General features: G+C 54.3%; 1 protein-coding gene across 2 annotated transcripts in view; it reads right to left on the reverse strand.

Moving 5' to 3' along the window:
- Nucleotides 1–11,502, reverse strand: part of BAIAP3 (BAI1 associated protein 3) — a 42,873-nt gene extending 31,371 nt beyond the window's left edge. For both annotated transcript variants that reach the window (XM_038762521.1, XM_038762520.1), the window contains exon 1: nucleotides 11,377–11,502. The gene's annotated coding sequence lies outside the window, so the exon portion shown is untranslated. The remainder of the gene's footprint in view (nucleotides 1–11,376) is intronic.
- Between the last annotated feature and the right edge of the window lie 326 nt (nucleotides 11,503–11,828).

The raw sequence follows: 11,828 nt of genomic DNA on the forward strand, positions 1-11,828 counted from the left end.
GGGGGAGACGGACAACAAAACAAAACATAGAGACAGGTGTCAAAATCGTCAGAACAAATAGAATTAAAGCTATATGCACATCATTAACAAAATGGAATAGCAAATATATACAAGTAAAATAGAGTAATAAATCTGTACAAATATATATACAGGTGCTGTGGGGAGGGGAAGGAGGTAGGGCAGGGGGGGCTCATTCTCCCCCCAACCTTTCTCTATCCTTTCCACTTTCCATCCCTCTCTCCATCTCTCCCTCCTTCCCTCCACCCCTTTCTCCGTGCATCCCTCCTCCTTTCCTCTCTCCATTCCTCCTTCCCTTTCTCTCCATCTCTCCCTCCATCCCTCTCTCTACCCATCCTTCCCTCTCTCCCTCCCTCCTTCCATCCCCTCTCAGTTAATCCTTCCCTCTCTCCCTCCCTCCACCCCTTCAGTTAATCCTTCCCTCCCTCCGTCCCTCCCTCCCTCCACCCCACCTCTGTCCAACCCTCCCCCACCCCTCTCTCCATCCATCCTTCCCTCTCTCTCCATCTTTCCCTCCATCCCTCTGCCCAAACTTCCCCCTCAGTGTATCCTTCCCTCCCTGGCTCCCTCCATCCCTCTCTCAGCCCTTTCTTCTCTCTCCCTCCCCCTCTCCCTGCTTCCCTCCATCCCTCTCTTCCTCCCTCCACCCCCACTCAGTCCATCCTTCCCTCTGTCTATCCCTCCTTCTGTCCATCCATCCAGCCCTCTCTCCATCCCTCCATCCATCCTTCCTCTACCCCTTTCTCAGTCCATCCTTCCCTCTCTCCATCCCCCTCCCTGTTCATCCCTCCCTCATCCTTCCCTATCTCCCTCCCTCCCACCCTCCATCTCTCTCTCTATCTCTCCTTTCCCCCCTCCTCTCCCTCCCGTCCCCTCTCGGATGGCTAATCCCAGGGCTGCGGCACAGAGAAGCCCCCCGCACTCCCCCCATCCCTGCACAAAGGACAACAAGCACACAGAGTCCAGGAAGTCTGGGGGCACTGGGCCGCGGGATACTGCGTCTCCATGGCAACACCAACGGGGCACCCTGGGGAGCCCCTAGTCTGCCCTGCTGGGCCCAATCAGACCAATGCCCAGGGCGGGGGGGGGGGACAGACAGGGTCAGTGGGTTTCAAGATCACCCCCTCTGACCTGCTGGAGGGGCTGGAAGCAGGTGGGGAAGGAGCAAGCAGGGAGGAGTGGATCGCAGGTCCCAACACCCCCTCATGATTTCTTAACGAGACCCTGACCAGACAATAATAAAAATAATAATAATAATAATTGTGGTATTTAAGTGCTTACTACGTGCCAAGCACTGTACTAAGCACTGGGGTGGAGCAGCGTGGCGTAGTGGACAGAGCCTGGGGGTCAGAAGGTCATGGGTTCTAATTCCAGCTCCGCCACTCGTCTGCTGGGTGGCCTTGGGCAAGCCACTTCACTTCTCTATGCCTCAGTGACCTCACCTGTAGAATGGGGATGAAGACTGTGAGCCCCACATGGGACAGGGACTGTGACTTTCAGACTGTGAGCCCACTATTGGGTAGGGACTGTCTCTATATGTTGCCAACTTGTACTTCCCAAGCGCTTAGTACAGTGCTCTGCACACAGTAAGCACTCAATAAATACGATTGATGATGATGATGATGATGTCCTATCCGATTTGCTTGTACCCACCCCAGCGCTTAGCACGGTGCCTGGTACATAGTAATGCTTAACAAATACCACAGTTGTTATTTTTATTATGACAAGCAAATCGGGTCGGACACAGTCCCTGTCCCACGGAGGGCTCACGGTCTCAATCCCCATTTTCCAGATGAGGGAACTGAGGCCCAGAGAAGTGAAGTGACTTGCCCGAGGTCACACAGCAGACAGGTGGCGGAGCCGGGATTAGAACCCAGGACTTTTTGCCTCTCAGGCTCGGCATCTATCCACTCCATCATGCTGTTTCTCACAGCTCCCTGTTGGCCCCCGCCCAGGGTTCACCCAGCCCAGGCCTCTGTCTTGGAGGCTCTGGCCTCTCAAGTAGATGGCCTTTCTGGCTCTCCTGTTATTTGGAAAGCTCCTTGATGGAGGGATTATACCCCTGGAGCTCCACTGTCCTCCCCCGGGGCACTTAGTACAGGTTCTGCTACCACATTAATCCAAGCCTTTATCTCCTCTTGCCTTGATTACTGTATCAGCCTCCTTCGTTCATTCATTCAATCGTATTTATTAAGCGTTTAATGTGCGCAGGGCACAGAACTAAGCGCTTGGGAGAGCACAATGCAACAATAAACAGACACATTCCCTTCCCACGGCAAGCTCACAGTCTTGCGGGGGAGACAGACATTAACATAAATAAATTGCAAACGTGGACCTAAGTGCTGTGAGGCTGGGATTGGGGAAGAACAAAGGGAATAATAATGGCATTTATTACGCGCTTACTATGTGCGAAGCGGTGTTCTAAGCGCTGGGGAGGTTACAAGGTGATCAGGTTGTCCCACGTCTTAATCCCCATTTTCCAGATGGGATCACTGAGGCACAGAGAAGTTAAGCGGCTTGCCCAAGGTTACACAGCAGGTAAGTGGCGGAGCTGGGATTAGAACCCACATCCTCTGACTCCCAAGCCCGGGCTCTTTCCACTAAGCCACGCCGCTTCTCCAATAACAATAATAAACAGTGACAATCCCTGCCCACAATGAGTTCACAGTCATCATCAATCGTATTTATTGAGCGCTTACTGTGTGCAGAGCAATGTACTAAGCGTTTAGTCTACTTACCTCACCTCCCACAAACACCCCAACCTGTCCCCTTACCTCACCTCCCACGAACACCCCAACCTGTCCCCGCTCTCAGTTCCCCCTTGACACAGAGCCCCCCGCCACATCCCCTCCCCAGACTCTCCGCTCCCCCAAGAACCCTCCCTTCAATCTCCCCTCCCCAGCCCTCTCTCCCCCAGCAGTAGTAGTAGTAACAGTGTTAATTAGGTGCTTACTGTGTGCAGAGCACTGTACTGAGCGCTGGGAGGAGATGCCCGGGGGGGGGGAATTTAGTCCCCATCCATTGTGGGGGTATCACAAGCTAAGAGTACAAGTTGGGAGAAGGTATGCGACGGGAATGGTGAGACAAGGATAAAACGCAAGAATGACACACAAATAAAAACAGATCTCTCCAGACAAGCTGAGACCCTCATAACCCCTTCCCACCCCTTCCCAGACAGACCACCCCACACTCACCCTCCCCTTCCCAGATCTCCTCATACACTCTCACATCCCTTCCCCACCCCGCAATCCCAAGAGACCCCCACCACCCAACCTCCCCTCCCCAGATCTCCTCCTACACATCTAGCCCCCCGACATCTCCTCCCCAACCCCATCATACACTCACCCTCCCCCCCAGCTTGGCCAGAGAGCCCTCCCCCAGCCCCCCTGGGGGGTCTCTCCTGTGAAGTGGGGGTCGGGAGGCTGGAGGAGAGGGCGCCCTGGGTCTTGGCACCGCGGACAGAGCGGTTTGGAGAGAAATGTGCATGAAATAGGCTATTCCAGCACCCCCCCGGGGGGTGGGCAGAGGATGGAGCCTGTCACAGAGACGCAGCCCCTCCTCCCCGACACCCCCCAGCCCAGGGCCCGCGCCCGGCGACCCGCAGCAGCCCAAGCCAGAGGCTGGCACGGCGACGCCGACGTAACCAGTACCAAAGCTGTTGCCACGACGACCGCCAGGCTGCCAGTGGAGGGGTTGAACCCAGGCTCCTCTCCGCCACAGGCTCTGGAGAGACCACCCTCCCACCCCCGCCACCTCATTCCCACGACGGGGGAGGCTAGATCTGGGGGTGGGCAGGCGCCTGGTGGCAGAGGAGCCCAGTTGGGACAAGGCCCCAGCGGGCCTCCACTCCCCTCTGGAAGCCCCCTCCCCAACACGGCTGGGGATCTCAGGCCCCGAGCAGCCACTTCGTGGGCCGGACAGTTGTCCCCATGGCCCACAGGTCATAGCAGCCTCGTCTCCCGTGGAAGAAGCCTTGTGGCCTAGTGAATAGAGCGCAGGCTGGGGCGTCAGAAGGACCCAGGATCTAATCCCGGCTCTGCCACTTGTCCGCTGTGCGACTTTGGACAAGTCACTTCACCTCTCTGGGCCTCAGTTCCCTCTTCTGTAAAATGGGGATTAAGACTGGGAGCCCTCTGTGGGGCAGGGACCGCGTCCAACCCGATTAGCTTGTGTCTACCCCAGTGACCGGCACATAGTCACTGTTGGAGAAGCAGCGTGGATCCGTGGAAAGAGCACGGGCTTTGGAGTCAGAGGTCAGGGGTTCAAATCCTAGCTCTGCCAATTGTCAGCTGTGTGACTTCTCTGGGCCTCAGTTCCCTCATCTGTAAAATGGGGATTAAGACTGTGAGCCCCCCGTGGGACAACCTGATCACCTTGTAACCTCCCCAGCCCTTAGAACAGTGCTTTGCACCTAGTAAGTGCTTACGAAATGCCGTCATTATTATTATCATAGTCAGTGCTTAACAAATAACGCAATTATTATTATGATTATTGTGGGGGCAGTATGGGCAAGGGTGGCAGGCGCTGTCTGAGGGGACGGGACAGAGGAGACACAAAGAGGAGAGAGGAGACATGTTTTCAGGAGGAAGTCAGCATTGAGCCTTCCCAGCTTTGGGGAGACAGAGGACGAGGAGCTGGAAGGCAAGGGGACGGAGGGCGAGGAATGGAGGACAAGGAGATGGAGGGCGAAGAGACGGTGGGCGAGGAGACAGAGGGCAAGGAGATGGAGGGCAAGGAGACGGTGGGTGAGGAGACAGAGGGCAAGGAGATGGAGGGTGAAGTGATGGCGGGAGAGGAGATGGTGGGCGAGGGGATAGAGGGTGAGGAGATGGAGGGTGAGGAGATGGAGGGCAAGAGGATGGCGGGCGAGTGAATGGCAGGTGAGGAAATGGAGGGCAAGGGGATGGTGGGCGAGGAGGAGGCAGCAGGCGAGGAGATGGAGGGCAAGGAGATGGAGGACAAGGGGATGGAATGTGAGGAGACAGAGGGAGAGGGGATTGAGGGAGGGGGTTGAAGGGAGAGGGGATGGAGGGAAAGAGGGTGGCAGAAAATAGAGGGCAAGGGGATGGTGGGTGAGGAGACAGCATATGACAAGAATAAGGGCGAGGAGATGGAAGGTGAGGGGATGGAGGGTGAGGGGACAGAGGATAAGGGGACAGAGAGATGGGGGTGGAGGGTGAGGGGACGGAGGATAAGGGGACAGAGAGCTAGGGGATGTAGGGTGAGGGAATGGAGGGCAAGGAGACGGAGGGCGAGAAGGTGGAGAGCCTGCCTGGTCCTAACCAGGACCAATGGCTTTCATTAGTCAATCGTCAGTCAATCGTATTTATTGAGTGCTTACTGCATGCAAAGCACTATACTGAGAGCTGGGAGATAGAATACAACAGACACATCCCCTGTCCACAGAGAGCTGACAGTCTAGAGGGGAAGACAGACATGAATATGAATAAATCAATTATGGATATGGACATAAATGCTTTGGGGCTGGGAGTGGGGGGGATGAATCAGAGTGACGCAGAAGGGAGTGGGAGAAGAGGAAGGGAAGGCCTCTTGGAGGAGCTGGGCCCCCAATAAGGTTTTGAAGACGGGGAGAGTCATCGTCTGTCAGATAGGAGGAGGGAGAGGGTTGCAGGCCAGAGGCAGGAGATGGGCGAGGGGTTGGCGGCCAGCACAGAACCAGCGTCCTAAAAGGACCCCTCTGAGAGTTGCAATCACTGGATTTGTTAAACACTTAACGAGCTGCCCAGCACTGCACTAAGCACTGGGGAAAACAGAAGAGAACCCAATGGAGTCCAGACGCCTGCTCCTCAGAGCACTCACGGTCTAAGAGGGAGGGAGAGCGGGGCTATGACCATTGTTCGGATGAGGAAACCGAGGCCAACAGAAGCTAAGCGATTCGTCTGAGCTCACAACGGTGACTCCGGATTGGAGCCGGGACTAGTGCTCCATTCATTCAATCCTATTTATCGAGCGCTTACTGTGGGCGGAGCACTGTAATAAGTGCTTCGGAGAGTACAATACAATCATAGAACAATAAACACAATGAGCTTACAGTCTGGGGGGGGGAAGACATCAATACAAACAAATAAATGACAGATAAGGATATAAGTGCTGTGGGGCCGGGAGAGGGAAAAAAAAAGGGAGCAAGTCAGGGTGATTCAGAAGGAAGTGGGAGAAGAGGAAAAAGGGGGGGGTATGCCCATCGACAGGACCTCTCAAGACCACTTTGGGTGATCCAATCGATTAATTGAGCCATCAGAGGACAGCACCCCCTTGTCCAATCAATAAAAGGCATAATAATGATAATAATGGTATTTGTTAAGCGCTTACTGTGTACTAGGCACTGTTCTAAGTGCTAGGATAGATAAAAGATAACCGGGGTTGGACACGGTCCCTGTCCCACAGAGGGCTCACGGTCTTAATCCCCATTTCACAGATGAGGGAACTAAGGCCAAGGAAAGTAAAGTGACTGGCCCAAAGTCACCCAGCAGACAAGTGGCGGAGCTGGGATTAGAACCCATTCCCTTCTGACTCCTGGGCCTATCCACTGCGCCCTGCTGCTTCTCCCATTTATTGAGTTTCTCCACTCAAGCAATTGACGGTCTTTCTTGGGCACTTGAAGGTGAGGGCAGAGCAGAGGAGAGATTGGTGTTCCAACCCTTCAGTAGCTGACCCTGGGCAGAGTTGGCAGATCGAAATGATTTATAAAGAGAAAAGACAGGAATTAATAGTCCTGGGAGAATAAGAAGCAGCGTGGTCTAGTGAATAGATCACAGCCTGGGAGTCAGAGGACCTGGGTTCTAATCCCTGCTTCGCCACTTGTCTGCTGGGTGACTTGGGTAAATCACTTCACTTCTCTGGGCCTCAGTTACCTCATCTGTAAAATGGGGATTAAGCCTAGGACCCCCATAAGGGACGTGGACCGTGTCCAGTCTGATTAGCTTGTAGAGAAGCAGCTTGGCTCAGTGGAAAGAGCCCGGGCTTGGGAGTCAGAGGTCATGGGTTCTAATGCCACTTGTCTGCTGGGTGACTTTGGGCAAGTCACTTAACTTCTCTGGGCCTCAGGTACCTCACCTGTAAAATGGGGACTTGAGACTGTGAGCCCCACGTAGGACAACCTGATTACCTTGTATCCCTCCCAGTGTTTAGAACAGTGCTTGGCACATAGTAATACCATTACTATTATTATTATTATCTATCCCAGTGCCTGACACATAGTAAGCGCCTAACAAATGTAATAAAAAATAAAGTGGACTCAATCACTGATTCTCAAATATCTTTTCTCCAGCTCTGATCTCTCTCCCTTCTCTGCAGTCTCGCATTTCTTCCTGCCTTCAAGACCTCTCTACTTGGATGTCCTCCTGCCCCCTCCAACTTAACATGTCCAAAACAGAACTCCGGATCTTCCCTGTCCTTCTCCTGACTTTCCCATCCCCACCCTCCTCCCCGTCACACAACCTTGTTGTCATCCTCCGATCATCTCTCATTCAACCCACAGATTCAATCTGTCATGAACTCTTGCCGGCTCAACGTTCACAACTTCACTTAAATCGGCTCTTTCCTCTCCATCCAAACCGTGACCACGTTAATCCCGTCACTCATCCTATCCCGCCCGGATTGCCGCCTCAGCCTTCTTGCTGACCTCCCGGCCTCCTGTCTCTCCCCACTCCAGTCCACACGGCACTCTGCTGCCCGGATCATTTTCCTACAAAAACGTTCTGGCCATGTTTCCCCAAGAAATTCCACCTCTGCAGTGAACAGACACTCCTCACCGTCGGCTTTAAAGCAGTCAATCCCCTTGCCCCCTCCTCTCACCTCACTACTCTCTTACTCCAACCCAGCCCGCACACTTGGGTCCTCTAATGGCAACCTACTCACCGTTGCTCGATCTCATCTATCTCGCCGCCGACCCAATATCCTTCCTCTGGCACGGAACGACCTCTCTGATCACATCCGACGGACGATGACTCTCCCCATCTTCAAAGCTGTACTGAAGGCCCATCTCCTCAAAAGTTCTTCCCCACCTAAGCCCCCATTTCCTCCTGCTCCACTGCCCTCGCACTTGGATTTGTTCCCTCTATTCACCCCTCCCTCAGACCCAAAGCACTTATGTATATATCCATAATTTATTTATTTAATGTCTCTCCCTCTAGACTGTAAGCTCCTTGTGGGCAGGGAACGTGTCTATCAACTCTGTCACACTGTTCCCTCCCAAGCGCATTAAGTGCTCAATAAATACGATGGATAATTATTACTATTATTAATGATAATAATACTTGCGGTATTCGTTAAGCACTTATTTACTATGCGCCAGGCACTGTACTGAGGAGAAGCGGCGTGGCTCAGTGGAAGGAGCCCGTGCTTGGGAGTCAGAGGTCACGGGTTCTAATCCTGGCTCAGCCACTTGTCAGCTGTGTGACTTTGGGCAAGTCACTTCACTGCTCGGTGTCTCAGCTACCTTATCTGTAAAATGGGGATTAAGACTGTGAGCCCCATGTGGGGCACCCTGATTACCTTGTATCTCCCCCAGTGCTTAGAACAGTGCTTGGCACATGGTAAGCACTTAACAAATGCTATCATTATTACTAAGCGCTGGGGTGGATATAAGCAAATTGGGTTGGACACAGTCCCTGTCCCCCATGGAGCGCACAGTCTTAATCGCCATTTTACGGATGAGGTAACTGAGGCAAAGAGAAGTGACTCACCCAAGGACACATGAAGGACAAGTGGAAGAGCCAGGATTAGAACCCGGGTCCTTCTGACTCCCCAGGCCTGTGCTCTATCCACTAGGCCACACCGCTTGGGAGCCTCCACTACAACAGAATGGAGAGACACGTTCCGTGCCCACAGGGAGCTTGAAAATGGGATGGATGGCAGGGGAGAAGGGGGTGATAGCTGTCCCCCATTCCACCGCGCCCCCTCATCCCAACAACCCGGTCAGCCCTTCCCCCGTGGCAGGATTACGGAGAAATGAAACCAGCAGCCGTATAGACAGATCCCAAACTGGCCAACCACCTTGTCCACTGGGTCTCTTGGAAACTGTTTATGGACCCATCTGCTCCTCACGAGCCCCCTTCCGCTTCCTCCCACACCAGCCGAGGCGACGAAACAGCGTTCGCCTCGCCGACTTCAGTGGCCTGACAAGAAATCCCCCCGGGAAACTCCAAAAGTTGGCCGGAACCCCTTCAGTGGAGGAGACCACCCCGGATCATCATCATCAATCGTATTTATTGAGCGCTTACTCTGTGCAGAGCACTGGACTAAGCGCTTGGGAAGTACAAATTGGCAACATATAGAGACAGTCCCTACCCACCAGTGGGCTCACAGTCTAAAAGGGGGAGACAGAGAACAAAACCAAACATACTAACAAAATAAAATAAACAGAATAGATATGTACAAGTAAAATAAATAAATAAATAGAGAAATAAATATGCACAAACATATATACATATATACAGGTGCTGTGGGGAAGGGAAGGAGGTAAGATGGGGAGGATGGAGAGGGGGACGAGGGGGAGAGGAAGGAAGGGGCTCAAATAAATACGACTGAATGAATGAATGAATGAATGTATGCACGTATGATCGCTTGTGTGTGTGTGTGTGTGTACATGTGTCCACCCCCCAGGCTCTGCCCCTCCTGCCAAATTTTGGGTGGGTGGGTGGGCGTGGGCGTGTGTGTGTGTGTGTGTGTGTGTGTGTGTGTGTGTGCCTAGGGGTGGGCAAAGAGTCAGAGTCGTGCCTGGCAAGGGCAGGGCCTGTGGGGAGGGGGCTCGGGCGCTGTAGGACCCTGACCACCCCCCTCCCCACTCCCCACGCCCGGGGGCCAGGTTTTGGGGAGGTGGGAGCTGGGGCTGGGGAGGGGAGGGGAGGGCCGGTAGATTGGGGAAACCCATCCAACGTCCCCCGCCCCCCAACCAGAAGAAGCAGCGTGGCTCAGTGGAAAGAGCCCGGGCTTGGGAGTCAGAGGTCATGGCTTCTAATCCCGCCTCCGCCACTTATCCGCTGGGTGACTCTGGGCAAGTCACTTCTCTGGGCCTCAGTGGCCTCATCTGGAAAATGGGGATGAAGACTGTGAGCCCCAGGTGGGACAGCCTGATCACCTTGAATCTCCCCCAGCGCTTAGAACAGTGCTTGGCACATAGTAAGCGCTTAACACACACCAAAATTATTATTATTCTTCATCATCATCCTCATCAATCGTATTTATTGAGCGCTTACTGGGTGCAGAGCACTGGACTAAGCGCTTGGGAAGTACAAGTTGGCAACATATAGAGACAGTCCCTACCCAACAGTGGGCTCACGGTCTAAAAGGGGGTGGGGGGGTGCTGACTCAAAGCAGTCCAGGGGGGCTGGGCCAGTGGTCCGGGGGCAGGCGGTTGAACCGGTCGGCTAATTCTGCTGTGTTATCCTCTCCCAAGAGCTTAGTACAGTGATCTGTAAATAGTGAGCGATCGATAAAAACCGCTGTTGGATTGATTGAGGCCGGGGTAGGGGGCTGAGGAAGGGGGCTGAGGCAGGGAGGAGGGGGGACGAGGATAAATCGTATTGTATCATTCTCTCCCGAGCGCTTAGTACAGTGCTCTGCAAATTGTGAGTGCTCAGTAAATACGGTTGATTGATTGATTGAGGCTGGGGAGGGGGAGGGAGAAATTAGGGGGGACGAGGATGAATCGTATTGCACTGTCCTCTCCCAAGCGCTCAGTCCAGTGCTCTGCACCCAGTAAGCGCTCAATAAATACGATTACTACTAATAGTAATAATAAAAACGCTCAGTACAGCGTTCCGCACCCAGTAAGCGCTCAGTGAATACGATTAATAATAAAAACGTTCAGTACGGCGCTCTGCACCCAGTAAGCACTCAACGAATACGATTAACAATAATCACCATCATCATAAAAGCGCTCAATAAATACGACACGCAGGAACGACCCACGCCACACCCTTGAGCCTCAGTCTTCCCGGCTGCGAAACGGAGCTGCAGAGCGTTTCGCACAGGAGGTAAAGGGGCGCGGGCCGAGGGGCGGGGGGAGCGCTTAGACCAGTGCTTGGCACCCAGTCGGCGCTCGCTCAACACGCCTGAGTCAATGAATGAATGGCACTGGGGTTATTATTACGACTATTTTTATTAAATGATAATCATCAGCGTATTTGTTGAGCGCTTAGTGGGTGCTTCGCACTGGGCTAAGCGCCTGGGAGAGGAATTATTCAGCGCTTAGTACAGTGCTTCGCACATAGGAAGCGCTTACCGAATCCCATCATCATTTTTCTGACTATTATTAATAAATACTCATCATCATCACGGTGTTTATTGAGAGCCCGGAGGGTTGGGGGCGGCGGGGGTCCCCGGGGTTGTACCCACCTGGGATCCGGTGGTGGCCGCCGTCCTGGGCCGGGCCTCCGGGAGCCTCAGTTTACCGGTCTCTGCAATGGGGAGGGGGGAGGGACCCCCGGAGGGGGGTCGGGGGTCGGGGAGACGGCGGCGGAGGAGCGGCCCGTGCCCGGCCACCAGGAGACGGACTCTGCCCGCCCCCAGCCCCCCGCCCCCCGAAGGGCCCGCCCCCATCCGGCCCCGCCCCCAGACCCCGCTGCAGGCCCCCTCCCCTCGGGCCCCCCCATAGTCCTGTCCCCTCCACCACCACCCCCTGGGCACCCCCATGTTGTCCTGTGCCCTGGATTTCCTCCCCCCAGACACCCCCATACAGTCCTGTCCCCTGGATTTCCCCCCTACACACCCCCATATAGTCCTGCCCCCTGGAATTCCCCCCCAGACACCCCCATTTAGTCCTGCCCCCTGGAATTCCCCCCCAGACA

This window comes from Tachyglossus aculeatus, chromosome 21 (assembly GCF_015852505.1).
Source record: "Tachyglossus aculeatus isolate mTacAcu1 chromosome 21, mTacAcu1.pri, whole genome shotgun sequence".
In the NCBI taxonomy this organism is placed as follows: domain Eukaryota; kingdom Metazoa; phylum Chordata; class Mammalia; order Monotremata; family Tachyglossidae; genus Tachyglossus; species Tachyglossus aculeatus.